This window comes from Schistocerca cancellata, chromosome 1 (genome assembly GCF_023864275.1).
Source record: "Schistocerca cancellata isolate TAMUIC-IGC-003103 chromosome 1, iqSchCanc2.1, whole genome shotgun sequence".
Lineage (NCBI taxonomy): Eukaryota > Metazoa > Arthropoda > Insecta > Orthoptera > Acrididae > Schistocerca > Schistocerca cancellata.
This window is the reverse complement of record NC_064626.1, coordinates 159211200-159229122: the sequence shown is the minus strand read 5'-3', so window position 1 is coordinate 159229122 and position 17923 is coordinate 159211200.

Here is a 17923-nt window from a genome sequence, read left to right as displayed (position 1 = left end):
TACAGTCAACTTTAGCCAAAACTCTTCAAGGCGGACAGCATAGGCCACTTGTATGCAGAACGCTCAATTGGCAACTGTACTCAGAAAGTTACGCTGAAGTCGTAACTTCAGAAACTTCGTCAAACAGTTACAATTAAATGAAAGTATATTAGACAGCAAACGGATGCCAGGCTGTCCAGAGGAACGAGAGATCAGTCTTGTAACCTACTCCTACCAAAAGGCGAGAGCCAACTCTCTCAAGAGCACTCGTACAAGTCGAACACAGAACATTCCCGCTCCCACGACAGTGGCCATGGTTAAAACGTGCCAATCAGCGACTCGAAAACCGGCGGAAAATTCCACTCTATTGCCGAAGCACTACTATTCCACCAATTGAGATACTTGGCTCCAATTTCTGCGCCGATTTTGATACGTCACGGAGCTATCCCCTGAGCAAGCCAATCACAGTTATGATTTTGCAGAAAACGTGGGAATTTGCCCGCCAAGACTGCCTGGGAGCACAAGTCATTCCCACACTTCGCTGGTAGCCCGTCAGAAAGTGTTTTCACTAAGTTTCTGCAAAGTTACGGAATCCCTAGCCCCAGCCGCTCCTTCAGGCTCCTGTGGGCGTGACACCCCCGCTCTTATGACAATGCCAGCGTCTGGAAAGCATCCACTCGATTCCCTCAAACCCGTCGGCATAGCCCTTTCAAGATCAGAAGAACCCGTCTGTCACGGGACCACCCGGGTGATGAGAGACGTTGCATGGGAAGTACACTTGCCAAGCAATAGCAACTTTTCTCCACATGCAATAGAGAGGAAAATATTCATATCTTCTGAGTTCTCAATACTAGCCTTGTAATGACAATACTCGGCCATACTTCCCCAAATCGAATTACTCAGAGTAAGATATAAACATGAGAGGGGGCAAGTCGCTGTGTGCATCTTAAAGGCATGCCACCTCTCAGCTTGTTTTGACTTCTGTAAATGCCGAATCAGTCGTTCCCAAGACCGTTTTTTCGATTTCCTCACATTTTTACTGCCGCCATTTTTCTTTGGATTCCATACACTTCCTGTTTATTCCATTCCTAAATAAATTATATTGGTGCATTCTCCTGTCTTTCCCCTCACAATTAAAATATTTCTTGTCAAGCACTCTTCGCAGTTACCTTCCTTGTACCTATATTTTTGTGTGCAGCTGGAGTGATGCCCTTTTTAGAGAAATCAATTCCTCTTCAGCTGAACTACATGCTGTAGTACTCATTTTTGCAGTATCTACCGCCTTAAAGAAATTCAGACCCATGCATCGTTTCTAATTGCTTCAGTAGCCCACTTCTTTCCATTTTGACTCTTCCGAACGATTCTCTAAAGCCTTATTCTGCTCTTCAGAATCACTAAATTGTTATCTGAGTCTGTATCTGCTCCTGGATAACTCATATAATCAAATATCTTATTTCGGAATCTCTGTCCGACTATAACGTTGTCCAGCTGTAATCTCAATGTGCCCAATTATACTCCACCCATTGAGGTTTTTGAACAGTATATTTACAGTTACTAGCTCAAATTTGTTGCAAAACCCAGGTAGCCCATTCCTGTCTCATTCGTACAACCAAGCCTATATTCTCCTGCTGCCGCTTACCAGTCACACATGATTATTAGATTATCATCTACTTTTACGAACTGAATCATACGTTCAGTTACTTAATATACTTCCTCTATTTCTTCATCTTCTACCTGAGACGTCAGCATGTACAGCTGAACCAATGCTGTTGGCCTTGGTTTGCTGTCGATTCTGATTAGGATTATCATATGACTAAACTGTTAGCAACTCACTGTCTATCCTCCCTTCCCACTCACGATGAATCCTATTTCTGTCTTGCACATGCTCTTGGAAACTTTAACAACTTGAGCCACTTTCAGTCAGAACACTAATTCATTAACAACTGTCTGTCACCTCTCTCCATCCGTATTGTTAGTTAATATTCGTCCCCTCATAATATTTCCCACACTTTACTCGTGGTTTGCGTTAATGTTTTATTTCGTACTTACTGTTTCACTTGACATCAATCCTGAAAGCTTTGACAGCCTCCACTTGACTCAAACAGGCACAGGTCTTGCTGTAATTCGAAGCTTTATTTGGAAGAAAACTAATAAACGGATGCAATAGTTATTAACACTTCTGCGAGAACTGCCAGTGCCAAAAAATTGCACCTGATTCCACAAGTGTTGAGGGCACCGCCTACAGTCTATAAGAGGTATGAGGAAAACATTTGTGCAGTCATTTCAGAACTACGGCAATATAGCACTTCGTTCATAACACAAGGTTCAAATGAAACGTATAAACCCAACATTATGTTGTCAACACCAGTCATTAAATTTACAATGGGGCACTCCAGAGTAGGAGTCTTTTCACTACAAATTTACAGAGAGGTACTAAGCACATTGACAAAATATTCTTGAAATCATTAGAATTGCAAGAGATGCTATCGACTATGAATTATTGAACCAGTGCTATTTCTTTTTCGGTTGAGCGAGGGAATTTGAAAAAGGTTCTGGAGGATTTCAGCAGCTTAAGCAACTGGACAAGTATTTAGTCACTCATAGGAAACATCATGCCAATGTCGTTTATCACACTCTCCAGCGTTCATAATGGCATCAATACGGGGCATGGCATCCGTTACTTGTTCTCAAATTGCATGTGCGAATATGAAAGGGTTATGACGTGCTTGGTGCACGATATGGCGACCATACCTGGAGGTGGTCAGACGTGTTCGATTGGAACCTGGCGACCAGTATGCCTGCATACACGTTCTCAAGCAGTCCAATATCGGGGAACTGTCACATCATAATCCTCCCAAATCTATACATTTCACGATTCGACTAGCAGGCCAAATGGAAACCTAGGATGAGGTCCTTTTAAAACTCTAACACGTGCTGATAACGATGTCTCACTCTAGTACAAGTGTTCTTCTCTCTGATCATTCAGTATTTGACGCTGTTCACGCCCTTTATGATACCCTTCCAGGTCTGGTAACAACACGAATCATCACTAACACTAACGCACGCCAGCCGGTGTGGCCAAGCGGTTCTAGGCGTTTCAGTCTGGAACCGCGCGACCGCTACAGTCGCAGGTTCGAATCCTGCCTCGGGCATGGATGTGTGTGATGTCCATAGGTTAGTTAGGTTTAAGTAGTTCTAAGTTCTAGGGGACTGATGACCTCAGATGTTAAGTCCCATAGTCCTCAGACCCATTTGAACCACTGATGCACGGTGGTGGCTGTTCCAGTTGTCCAAAGAAATTGCAGCTAGAATAATTTACGCATTCGCCGATGGTGTGTACGCGTTCGAAGCATATTAACATCCGATCATTAATGTGTAATAATAAGAACAACGGTTCCATTGCTCTCCCTGGAAGCACACCAGACATCAGTTTAGTCTCTGTCGGTCCTTTATGGCCAGGGGACATCGACTGGTACCGTCGGTCCATTTTGGCCAGGGGACATCGGCTGGTAAGTACTTTTCAATTCAGTAAACTTTACCAACAGCCGTATACTTTAGGTTATTTTATTTCGAACGCAACCAGTTTAGGCAATTCATTTTTCCATCTGCAGGTCCCATACGCTTTTTTCGAATCAACGAGCTTTCGTATGAAAGAGTTGCACAACGATTGGGATTCATGATATTCAGTTTTATGGCACTATACGATAATAAATACAACGATATGCTAGCAGACGGCATTTCCCGACGTAAGCGAGAAACCAACCGAAAATCATCGCAAGTGCAACTAAACTTATTTTTAACGAACTGTTTTTCAATCTAAAAGCAAATCAAAGTGTAAATAACTTAATTACAGATCACCTCAATAAAGCGAAAAGCGTCTGGTGAAAAAATCATGCATTTTTGTAGTTGCAACGACAGAACAAAAATACCCTCAACAATTATACAGCAACTACGGACTCTATGGTCTTACAAATGAAGAATTTTTTATATGTTTCTACCCTCGCAGATTCTATGGATAACTTCCTCATTTCTTGTCAGTCCACCCAAATTTCAGTATCCTTTGTAGAGCCACATCTGAAATGCTTCGATTCTCCATTTCTCAGCTTCCTCCATACTCCATAACTCATTTTCATATGGATTGATTGATACTAGTGCATTTGATTTGGTCAGGATTGCCCTCTTTCCCGCCTCTTGTCTATTTTTTTATGTCTCCTTGCTTCGTCCGTCTCACTTTATTTTACTTCCGAAGTGGTAGAATTCCTTTACTGCGTCTACTTCGTGGTCCCCATTTCTGATGTTAATTTTACCATTTATCTCATTTCGGCTACTCCTAATGAGTTTCGTCTTCTTTCAGTCTACTATCAATCAAATGTGTGTGCTCATTAGACTGTTCATTTCGTTCAGTATGTCCTGTAGTACTTTCCTGGCTTCACTAAGGATAGCTGTCACACAACAAATCTCATCGTTGATAATCTTTCATCCTGAAGTTTAATCCCACAGATGAACGTATCTTTTAATTCAGTCATTCCTTCTTTGGTGTACAGACTGACCAGTAGAGGAGAAATGCAGCATTCTTGTTTTACATCCTTTTCAATCCAAGCACCTTTGTTCTTGTTCTTCCATTCTTATTGTTCCTTCTTTTTTATAATCCTCGTCTTTCCTTATACCTTACCTTGCACCTGTTTCCTGAGAAGTTTGAACATCTTGCACAATTTTATATTGTAGAAGGTTTTTTTTTCTAGTTCGACAAATCCTACAAATTTGTCTTGATTCTTCTTCAGTCTTGCTTCCATTATCGATCGTAGCGACAGAACTTCCCGTCCGGTGCCTTTGCCTTTCCTAAAGTCAAACTGCTCGTCAACTTACGGGTCAACATTAGACAGCTAGTCAGAAAAAATATTATATAAAATTTCTAAGTGAATGTTGTGGGTCACTGTACATATTTATTTAATTATAAAGACTAACTGCAGCCACTACGTACATTTCATCAACCTTCAAGATTTGACCCTGTATCGATAGCAGCCATTAACTTCTTAAATTTTTTGCTGTGACCAAAAGACTATCTGTAACTGATTAAAGGCGAAGCGGTAATACGAAAAATGATCTGCGTAATTAAGTGCAATCGAACCCTAGAGATATATATATATGTTCCTCTGAAAATTACCTACAAACAGTTTGTCATCTTGCGAATGAATGATGGAATATACGAGGCGTGTTTTTTAAGTAAGTACCGTTTTGAAATTAAAAAAAGACGTGCTAAGGTATCTCTCTAATTTTATTTTTACATGAAAGCCTGTACCTTAATCTACTTTTCTACATAATTTCCCTCGCATTCGGGAGGACGACGGTTCAATCCCAGACATCCTGATTTAGGTTTTCCGTGATTTCCCTACATCGTTTCAGGCAAATGCCGGGATGGTTCCTTTGAAAGGACACGGCCGATTTCCTTCCCCATCCTTCCTTAACCCGAGCTTGTGCTCCGTCTCTAATGACCTCGTTGTCGACGGGACGTTAAACAACACACTAACCTAACCTACATAATTTCCGTCAATATTAAGACACTTGTCATAACGTTGTACCAGTTTTTGAACACCCTCCTCATAGAAGTCTGCCGCCTGACTTGTTAACCACTGCATCACCACTGTTTTGACTTCGTCATCGTGTTGAAGACGCTGACCGCCCAGGTGTCTCTTCAAGTGCAGGAACAGATGGTAGTCACTGGGCGTAAGATCGGGGCTGTACAGAGGATGATCTAGAGTTTGCCATCGAAAAGATGTGATGAGATCTTTGGTCTGATTCGCCATATGCAGACGGGCATTGTCTTGTAGCAAAACGATGTCCTTGCTCAAATTGCCATGTCTTTTGTTCTGAATTGAACGGCGCAGATTGTGCAGTGTCTTACAATAAGTTGCTGCATCAACTGTCTCATTACGAGGCAGAAATTCCACAAGTAATACTCCATTTCTGTCCCAAAAAACTGTGGACGTGATTTTCCAGACAGAGATTGTTTGCTTAAACTTCACTGTTCTGGGTGAATCTGAATGCCACCATTCCATGGACTGTTGCTTTGATTCTGGTGTGACGTAGGCCACCTATGTTTCATCGCTCGTAAAAATTTGGCTTAAGAAATCATCACCGTCTTTGTGGGATCGCTCAAGGAAAGTCAGTGCACTGTCTAAACATTTGGTTTTGTGCACATCTATCAACATTTTCGGTACCAAACGTGCGCACAATTTTCGGTAATTCAAGTGCTCGGTCACAATGCCATACAAAGCACTACGAGAAACATTAGGAAAGTCATCCAGCAAGGAGGAAATCGTAAAGCTTCTGTTTTCTCTCACCTAATTGTCCATTTCCTTCACCAAACTTTCATTAACGACCGAAGGACGCCCACTCTGTTGTTCATCATGCACATTTGTGCGACCATCTTTAAATGTTCTCACCCACTTTCCTACCATTCCATCACTCCTAATGTTTTCTCCGTAAACTGCACAGATCTCACGATGAATATCGATCGCTTTTAGACCTTTAGCACTAAGAAATCTAATAAGAGCCCCTACTTCACAGTCGGCGGGACTCACCATTATCGGAGGCATCTTAAACACTCAGTACACAGCGTAAAGAAGGAAGAATCAGACTGTAATGGCGTCAGTGTGTAGATAACCGATGTAGGTACCCAGTGCGCATGCGCAGAACACCGACAGCAGCGCTGCGGCCATGGTGTGACAAAACGGTACTTACTTTTAAAAAAACGCCTTGTACACACAGAGAAAGGGTTTAATGATGACGATGTAGTTGTAGCAGCAATCGGCAACAAGTATCAGACAACTTGAAAAGTCTGCATAAACTGTAAAATAGATAAGGAATAAGTTATCCCATCTTCAACTTTTATAGTCGTCAACAGAAACCAAAACATTGCTTTAAAACAAGCGTTCTGTGCATAGTGTTGTGGAATGGCGAAAAAAACCGCAAATTGGCGTTCATAAGAAGAAGAACAACACCAAAAATGCAACAGGAGCGTAATGTGTAGGAAATTGTCCACGCAACCTGTAAGTACAGTTCAAAACATTACTACTTAATAGGAAATACCAACCACCAGAACTGTTTATAACCTATAGGCACAATGACAAAAATGTAAATAAAGTAACTAACATATGTACATATTCCAGGCCACTGATGATGCCTTGCAGAAAATAAAGGCGAAACGCGTATGGCACTAAAATTGTGTTTTATTCAGTTGCTGTCAGACGGTCCATAAGTAAAAATTATTAATATACCGTAAAGTTATCCCATATCTGAGGCAAGATCTGGAATCACTTAATCCCCAGCAATGAATACACAGAGGAGGTGCAGCTCAGGTTCAAGCGACTAACGGACAAAGTTATAAAAAGGTAAATACAGACAAATTAACGATGGTAAACGCTCCCATTAGTATACAGACAATATTAGGAAACTTCTTAAGGAAGAAAACAAAGCATACGGCCAAAGATAGGCACGAACTCGGCAACCAGAGGAGCAATGTTATCTCAGCGACTGTCTCAGGCCCCAAGCTTTTGTACGTGTATCAAGACTATAAATTGCGTATGAACGACACTGAAAGCGAAACAGAAAAAACAAGAGTCGAAAAGTTTAATTCGGTCTCCAAACGTTCTTTCGCAAAAGAAAATCAATACCTGCTGCCATTATTCAATAGCTGTAAGAATGCTGAGGTGGGTCACAAAATAATGGTGCTGAGAAGCAGTTTGGATCACTAAACCTTAACAAGACGAGATGGAAACCCTGTCAAGTTCTGTACAAAATTTGCAACTGCGTATGCTCCACTGTCGACGGTAACCTACTGCAGATCCCTTCAGCGGAGAAATGTTCCATGTTTGTGAAAAAGGTCGTAGAGCTAATTTGTACAACTTCTGTCGTGTATTACACACATCTAGTTGTAACAAATTACTAGAAGGTATCGTGAGCCCAGAAATTATTTTCTACCTGGAAAAAATAAGACGGCATTTCCCGATGTGAGCGAGAAGTCAACTGAAAATCGACGTAAGTACAAATCAACTTACTGTTAACGAAATGTTTTTCGATGTAAAAGCAAACCAAAATGTAAATAACTTAATTGCAGACCACTGATGACGCTTTACCTCAATATAGTTAGACGCATCTGGTGAAAAGAAGTCTCGGGTTTTTGTAGTTACAACGACAGAACAATCATACCCTCAAGAAATACATGAAAAACATTGGCAAGAAGAAGCGACAGGATGGTAGGATATGTGTTAAGACATCGAGAATGACTTCCGTGGTACTAGAGGCAGCTATGGAGGGTAAAGGGACGTATATTCAACAGATAAATGAGGACGTTGGCTATAAGTGGTATTCTGAGAAGTTGGAGCAAGTGAGGAAAGTGAGCCGCATTAGGCCAGTCAAAAGACTGTCGAAAAAAAAAGACCTATCTTTTTGAGTTAAATGGCAGGACCTTACGTCCTTTTACAAAGTATCATCAAACAATAAAAATAGTCTCTTTCCCTGTGACTTTGCTGTTTTTCTATCAGGCTCGACGGTTCTACAGTTTGACAAATAGTTTTCGCCAGATTGAAGGTTCTGTGGTGTCACCGCCAGACACCAAACGTGCTAGGTGGTAGCCCTTAAATCGGCCGCGGTCCGCTAGTATACGACGGATCCGCGTGTCGCCACTGTCAGTGATTGCAGACCGAGCGCCGCCACACGGCAGGTCTAGAGACACTTCCTAGCAATCGCCCCAGTTGTACAGCCGACTTTGCTAGAGATGGATCACTGACAAATTACGCTCTCATTTGCCGAGACTATAGTTAGCATAGCCTTCAGCTACGTCATTTGCTACGACCTAGCAAGGCGCCATTATCATTTGCTATTTATCTTGTGATGCATGTACCGACAGACCGATGTTCACCAATTATGGATTAAAGTTAAGTATTCCAGCAGCTACGTATTATTTTTACTAGACTAAACTCCTTTAACTGTTCCAGACCTCACGCCAGCCTGCATGAGCTTAAACGCGTGCCTTTCGGCTACCGGTCATAGTGGCTTGGTTGTCTTGCCAACTCACAACAGGTTTCCTGCCGCACTCCGCCGTTTTAGCTCATAATTATGGACTTGGTAATGGAACGTATACTGCGCAAGTTCTCATTTTTGCGTAAATTATGCGAAAATATGTTTTTCCAATCTTCCATAGTCACAATAACAGGATTCGCTGAGTAATTTGTGCAAAAATACGTCCGTTCTGCACTTCGTGCTATAACGGAATTGTCAAACCTTGATATTATAGCCTCACGTAAATACTATGTGAATTGTCTACCATGTTACTTGCAAAATAAAATCATGTACAAAAAGAGAATCTCCCTGATCAGAGATAGAAGAGCTGCAAATGTTCACAACTAAATAGTAATGTTCCACATGGGATCCTGTCGCAAGTTGAGTGATTACGTTTTGCGAGTTCGTTGGTAGTTCCGGCTCTTCACGTTATACATTTTATGGATTCAGAGGAAATTTTTTTTAGATGTCATGCACACAGTATTTTTTTTTTTTTTTTTTTTTTCTGGAAAGTCAGACGGAGACGTTCCGAAATATATTATTGTTTCCTACTATGATTACTAATTACAAAAATTTTGACCTGAAAATGAGTTTTTCGTAACGAAAGCTTTTCAGTTATATTTCTAGCTTTCGCCGACTTTCAAGTGGAGTTGGGTATAGTCATCCGTTTCCGATGTGTGATTTGAGTGTCTCGCGATTCTCACCGTGAAGGGTAACCGAAATAAACGCAAGTTAACAACAGCAGACAGTGAAAATTTAAAGTACACATTTCTACTTTTCCATTTTCTATATACCCACCCAAGAAACATATATTAATTTATAGTGTTATTTACCCATGCTCTTTCTTTCATTGTTAACAACTAACATAGTTGACGTATGTAAATTACAAAACAAGAAACAGTAAATGAAACTTCCTGGCAAATTAAAACTGTGTGCCGGACCGAGACTCAAACTCGGGACCTTTGCCTTTCGCGGGCAAGTGCTCTACCAACTTTCTTTTAATTTTTTTTGTTATAAATCTCATTTTTGTTCGCTTTCGTTCGTTGTATCTGCTCGGGGCGGACATCGTAAGACATCCGTTTAAGTTCGTTGTTGATAGATTAACTCAGTTTTTTATTAAGAGGGACCAACTGAGCTACCCAAGCACGACTCCCGCCCCGTCCTCACAGTTTTGGTTCCTACCTTCCAAACTTTACAGTTCTGCAAGGTTCGCAGGAGAGCTTCTGTAAAGTTTGGAAGGTAGGAGACGAGATACTGGCAGACGTAAAGCTGTGAGGAGGGGGTGTGATTCGTGCTTGGGTAGCTCAGTTGGTAGAGCACTTGCCCGCGAAAGGCAAAGGTGCCGAGTTCGAGTCTCGGTCCGGCACGCAGTTTTAATCTGCCAGGAAGTTTCACATCAGCGCACACTCCGCTGCAGAGCGAAAATCTCATTCAAGAAACAGCAAATGTTTGAACATGTCTTATCACCTTACTTTCTTTCAGCGCGTTTATCGGTCATTCACTCTGGCTTCTATTACTATCATTCTGTGTTGCTCTCCATCCAGCTATCTGTGTCTCCACGAAACCGTCCAGTGTTAGCTCCCAGGGTAAATACAGTTATGTTCTTCATCTTTCCTTTCAAGGTACAGGTCTTCCAACCTGTCGTGTCTCATTGAAATTCCATTTCTTCCGTTACCAGCACCGGTCTACACTGTTCGTCTGTATAGGAATTTGAAAATACTGTAGCCTTCAAACGTCCACTGTGACGTATATAACTACATTTTTACTATTACGCCATTCAAAGGTTTTATTTCTAGAAGTTCATTATATGTTGTGTTACATATTCTGCATGCGCTAAAATATTCCTTAAAGATGGCATTTCGCTCTGTTCGTGTGTAAATTAAGGTATAACAAATTTCATAAATTTGCCAATGTGTGTTTTACTAAATGTAACGCTCCGTGTTAAACCACACAGGAGTGCTAGCAGCATATGAATTAGTATAAAGCAATGGGGTGTGAATGAATGTTAAAAGCAATTTAGATAGGAATCATCTTGTGTTTGTGCGAGTTGCTGAGATAGCAATTCTGTATTTGTGGGATCGTGATTGAGACAGTGGCCAGGATTTAATAATATTGATTGTCTATATTACGATGTAGTGTGATCATGGAGAGATGTGTGAATGTTTTATCTACCAAAGAAGTTTAAGGCGAATTAGATTTCGTGGAAGTTGTCACAGCAACCACATAATTAGCTCGTAAACGACCTTCTTTTTCGTGTCTACAGATAAAGTGTTCAAAGGTTTCGTGAGACGTATAGTGATTAACTTTATATACTGGTAGATGGAAGCCGTGTTCTCAGTTTACTTATGTCTTCATCGAGTACTGCGGCAAGATGTAGAAGTCAGTGTACAGCACCCTCCAATCACGCCCCCCCCCCCCCAAAAAAAAAGAAAAAAACGCTATGGTTACCCTAAACGTTTTCGGGCGAATATGGCTTTTGTTCGTTCTACGAGACAGAAAAGGATATATGTCGTCATTCTTGACCATTTCAGTTAGTTATCAGTGATACTGTTGTTATATGAGGAAGGCTCCATACTACCCTTTTCTCTTATCTGGTGAGGTTGTATCCCAGTGCATAATATATATAGAAGTCGCACAGAGAAATAAAAGTTTCATTTACTGCCGCCCAATCTTTCAGAACCTAAAACTACATCGTACTGCTCCCGCTATTAACGGAAAAACAAATGTTCTCAGATATTTTTGAAGAGAGGACGACAGAACTGCCTTCATCACTTTTCTAATATATTTCCTACACCAGAACAGTATCGCACGGGTTACTGGCTTTGACATGCGTTTTTTCTGTGATATGAATAGTTGAATCCACCTTTAAACGGCTAGAAATTTTTTTTATTCTATCAGAGCAACGTAGATAAGTTGTCTCCTGCTAAAGGAGGTATTCTCCACTCTTCTGAAACGGGAACTGGAAGCGATGAGTAACTAAGAATGCGAATACATGACAGCGAGAGAGAGAGAGAGAGAGAGAGAGAGAGAGAGACGGAGGGGGGGGGGGGGGAGGGAGAGAGAATAGTCTGTAATATCTCTGGCTCGAACAACATTCTCCATTTATTTTCTCATCTCAGAAATGGCAACTCTGGGGCAGATCTGCTGTGGCCACTGTTTGTGATTGCTCCTCTTAAAACGTAACCAGCTTTCCTGGCTACATTTTAAATACTTGTTGACTCTGCAAGATGTAATCGATTTGTGTAACTCAGATTTCTCTGTCTGAAGTATTATTAGGGTACAAGTACGACAGGTGATTTTTGTCGAGTTAATCAAATAAATAGCCTAGTAGAAACAGTCAAAACAGTTTTAAAAACTTGGTTATTGCATCATAAGGTGACAAAGCATGACCAGGATTTTGTGTCTAAAACATGACGTAGGACCAACTAGTTCTGTTGATTTTTACACAGCAAAATTGTATTGTAGATTGTTGCCATCACACTTATTTGAGTTTACAATTTAGATTTCAATACTTTTACAAAACTGGTTTTGGAATTTGGCTTTGCGAATCAGATATTTTTAAATCAGTTAGCATGCCGAAATATTGCAACGTTTATGTCAAAATTACTTGTAATATATATTAATAACGATGTTTTAATTATTTTTGTCGATAGTTTTATAAATACAGATTGGTTTTTGTTTTAACGTAAATCTTGTGACTTTACAGTTTACATAGCTGTTACTATCACTTTTCTACATACAAATTTTGTAAATGATAAATTGGATTTCTGTCTACATTGAATTCGACATATTTTACGTTGTGCTTCGGTGTCTTTATAAATTAATTATAGTTCATATTAACTGCTCTTGATACATCTTAAGCTGAGTAAATTTCATCAATAGAGTAATCCAATAATGTTACAATACTAGCTCTTTCATTTAGATGTCTTCGCTCAACTTTCGCGACGTAGCAACAGATACATCGTTATCACCCGAAACGCAGTTTTCGTTAAATATTATCCTATTCTGCTACATTATAGTCTGCATATTGAGTAAAGACCAACATTAACGTTCTCGACTATTCGTGTGGTATTCGTATATTCGCTTCGTTTCACCCATAACGAACACTGTAATCGCAAAAACACTCAGCACTACAAATAATGTGGTCACAACAGAAAGAATCAACAGCATGACCACATCGGCTGTTGTGACAGAACGGTGTGTGTGTTTGAAGCTACTTCACCCTGTCTGATAGGTAACAATAAGAAACCCTTGATATTCTAGTGACATGCAGCGTAAAATACACTACTGGATATTAAAATTGCTGCACCACGAAGATGACGTGCTACAGACGGGAAATTTAACCGACAGGATGCTGTGATATGCAAATGATTAGCTTTCCAGAGCATTCACACAAGGTTGGCACCGGTGCCGACACCTACAACGTGTTGACATGAGGAAAGTTTCCAACCGATTGAGGTTGAGCGGCGTTGCCTGGTTAAACGTTATTGTGATGCCTCGTGCAAGGAGGAGAAATGCGTACCATCACGTTTCCAACTTTCATAAAGGTCGGATTGTAGTCTATCGCGATTGCGGTTTATCGTATCGCGACATTGCTGCTCGCGGTGGTCGAGATCCAATGACTGTTACCAGAATATGGAATAGGTGGATTCAGGAGGGTAATACGAAACGCCGTGCTGGATCCCAACGGCCTCGTTTCACTAGCAGTCGAGATGACAGGCATCTTATCCGCATGGCTGTAACGGATCGTGCAGCCACGTCTCGATCCCTGAGTCAACAGATGGGGACGTTTGCAAGATAACAACCATCTGCACGAACAGTTCGACGACGTTTGCAGCAGCATGAACTATCAGCTCGGAGACCATGGCTGCGGTTACCCTTGACGCTGCATCACAGACAGGAGCGCCTGTGATGGTGTACTCAACGACGAACCTGGGTGCACGAATGGCAAAACGTCATTTTTTTCGGATGAATCCATCATGGTGGTCACATCCGTGTTTGGCAACATCGCCGTGAACGCACATTGGAAGTGTGTATTTGTCATCGCCATACTGGCGTATTACCTGGCGTGATGGTATGGGGTGCCATTCGTTACACGTCTCGGTCACCTCTTGTTCGCATTGACGGCACTTTGAATAGTGGACGTTACATTTCAGATGTGTTACGACCCGTGGCTCTACCCTTCATTCGATCCCTGCGAAACCCTACATTTCAGCAGGATAATACACGACCGCAAGTTGCAGGTCCTGTACGGGCCTAACTGGATATAGAAAATGTTCGACTGCTGCCCTGGCCAGCACATTCTCCATATCTCTCAACGCATTGAAAACGTCTGCTCAATGGTGGCCGAGCAACTGGATCGTCACAATACACCAGTCACTACTCTTGATGAACTGTGGTATCGTGTTGAAGCTGCATAGGCAGCTTTACCTGTACACGCCATCCAAGCTCTGCTTGACTCAATGCCCAGGCATTTCAAGGCCGTTATTACGGCGAGAGGTGATTGTTCTGGGTACTGATTTCTCAGGAACTATGCACCCAAACTGCGTGAAAATGTAATCACATGTTAGTTCTAGTATAATATATTTGTCCAATGAATACCCGTTTATCATCTGCATTTCTTCCTGGTTTAGCAATTTTAATGGCCAGTAGTGTATATAATGACCAGGAAACGAGATTCTAATGCTACGTGACTTGAAAAACATCTATGAAGTAATCACAAAGCACGTATTTTCATGTAATCTTAAGGAAATGGAAGAGATAAGGGCCTGCATATCATAAAATAATATATGCTATAGAACATAAGTGAATAGCCTTGTGAAAGCAACTGGTTGTCCTAACACACGTTATCTTCTCGCCTGTAGTGATTAGCAGTGCTGTGGGACACATTGCATGGGGGCTTAATAAAATGAAATGCAAATACTTTTTTTATTTCCTGTCGCTGTATGTCCGATTACGCAAGTCTCGTAAACGGCTGGCCCTGACAGCTAATTGTTACGCTATCTGACTGCATAGAATGACAACAAAGAATGAAAAGAAAATTTTCGTTAACACAATTAATTAATTAAGTCCCCAGCAACTATAAAACCTACGAAACCAAAGCACAAGTATAACTGTTCTGTGTGTGAGAGTGTGACTCAACGCACATCTGGCACGGTTCTTCTTCAACAAGACAAGAAATTTTAAATACCATTTACTGACGTGATAAAAGAAAATTACAAATACTATAATTGTGCAAGAAACCCAGAATTACACTCTAATACAAGAACACACGCCAGATGCTTTGTTGACTGAACCTGTAATGAAGCATTATTCAGGACACACAAATAATAAGAAGATAAAGAACAGTAGTTAGTTACCTTAATTTATATTGACGAAAAGCACTCAGATCATTACAATATCTCCATTGGAACAACATCTGCTATCTCTCCCATCAAACCACTGCATAACATGGAACAACACTCACTACTACCCGATCTCATTCCAACTTCCGATACAAGCAGTGTCCACCACAACTTCTCGGCAAGAACTGCCTGCCGCTACCTCTCAATGAGCACTGCCAGTGGAGGCGGCGGAACAATACTCTCTCTGGCGCGATTTTTGGCGCTGTGGCTCAGTGTAGCCACCTTTCATACAGTGTAGCCACCTTTCAACATTCCCCAGTTATGTAGCCATCTCGTAAATTTGTTAACCATCTGAAAGATCATTTAACAGAGCTCCAGTACCTCTTGTATGCTAGAATGATAACAGCTGGGTGACACAGTGCCGAACACGTACCGTACCAATGCCCAGCGACACGGCAGCGCACGCCATTCTACATTATTCAGTACTTGAAAACTAGCTAGCATACAAAGAGACTATACTTAACATTATTGTCAACCTCCAACGCCGGCCACTGTGGCCGAGCAGTTCTAGGCGCTTCAGTCCGGAACCGCGATACTGCTACGGTCGCAGGTTCGAATCCTTCCTCGGGCATGGATGTGTGTGATGTCCTTAGGTTGGTTGCTTGGTTGCTTGGGGAAGGAGACCAGACAGCGTGGTCATCGGGCTCATCGGATTACGGAAGGATGGGGAAGGAAGTCGGCCGTGCCGTTTCAGAGGAACCATCCCGGCATTTGCCTGGAATGATTTAGGGAAATCATGGAAAACCTAAATCAGGATGGCCGGACGCGGGATTGAACCGTCGTCCTCCCGAATGCGACTCCAGTGTCTAACCACTGCGCCACCTCGCTCGGTGATGTCCTTAGGTTAGTTAGGTTTAAGTAGTTCTAGGGGACTGATGACCCCAGATGTTAAGTCCCATAGTGCTCAGAGCCATTTGAACCATTCAACCTCCAACCATGGTTCACTGTCAATGAATTAATTATCAGAATGGCTTTCACTCCAGTAGTTACTTTACATGAAACCACAGCAACAAACTGGCGGTGCCCTATTTCATCTGAAACTTAAATGACACGAAGTATATTTCTGGTAAATAAGATCGCGATGTATGTTGCTAGTAACAGATACATATTTCCATGCAGTTTCGGGATTGCAGCCGGATAACATCGACTTCCCGCCGCGAAATTTCGCCTGACAATCATTCAGCTATCTTCAGGTGAATGTTTTGCACAGGAGGCTGCTAGTTTTTTTTCTTTATTGTAATTTCATTCCTCTGGCCGTCACTGGCAGGGGAGGGCTGGCAGTGGCACATTATGCTGCTCTTCAGCCGAGTGGCATACGCATAATAAAAGAGCAAAATGATATATAAAAAAGGGAGGAAAAAGGGGTTTATAAAAATACAATAAATGAAGACAATGGAAGTTAAAATATAAGCATCAGGACGTTCATTGGGGGGTCAGCTAAAAAGTCAACATAAAGTTAAAATAACGCAGTCGGCGATTTTTGGGGCACTTAAGATGCATACAAGCTAAAAGTCGGCCACAATATAAAAACACACAGAGCGAGAGACACTTAAGAAATCACTGCAAGCGATGGAGCACATACGAAGAATAAAAACTGCTGGTAGGGACATGCCGAGGGACAATAGGCCTGAGAGGACGGAAAGAGAGGGACAGAAAGGTGCAGTGGAGGGTGTGGAGATGGAGAGGGGGCGGGACACAACAGTAAAGGTGTGGCAATGGGTTGGGGCTGGAGAGGAATGGGGACACAGGGAGTGGGGGGGGAGATCAAGGTGGCAGACGATGTGCAGTATGCAGATGTGTTCCTCAAGTGGGGGAAGGGGAAGAGGTTGTAGAGAGTGTGCATGCAGGACGGAAGGCAGATACGGAAGGCAAGGCAAAGAGCGTGGTGTACCAGGATTTGGAGGGCTTCATAGAATCTGGAATGGGCAGAAATCCAAGCGACACTGACATAGCAAAGGATGGGGAGATCAAGGATTTATAGGTGTGAAGGATTGTGGAAGGATGCAGTCCCCATGCTCAGCCGGACAGGAGTTTCATGAGGCAGAGTCTATTGTGGGCTTTGTGTTGGATTGTAAGGAGATGGGGAGTCCAGGTGAGGAGGCCAATGTATTTCAGGGTAGGAATGAGGTGGATAGGACGACCATAAATGGTGAGGTAAAAATTGTGGAGCTGGAAGGGGTGATACAATCTATGATCATTGCCTGGGTCTTGGAAAGGTTGATGTCAAGGAGCCACTGGTTGCTCCAGGTGGTGAACTGGTCGAGGTGGGTTTGAAGGGAACATTGGGACCATTTAAGGGCAGGATAAAGGGCCAGGAAGGTGGCGACATCATTAAATTGGAGGAGATGAACAGGTGGGGAAGGTTTGGTGATATCGGCAGTATACAGGAGGTAAAGGAGAGGGGAAAGGACTGTGCCTTGGGGCACGCTGGCAGTGGGATAGAAAGTACGGGAGTTAGTATTGTGGATACATAGTTGGGA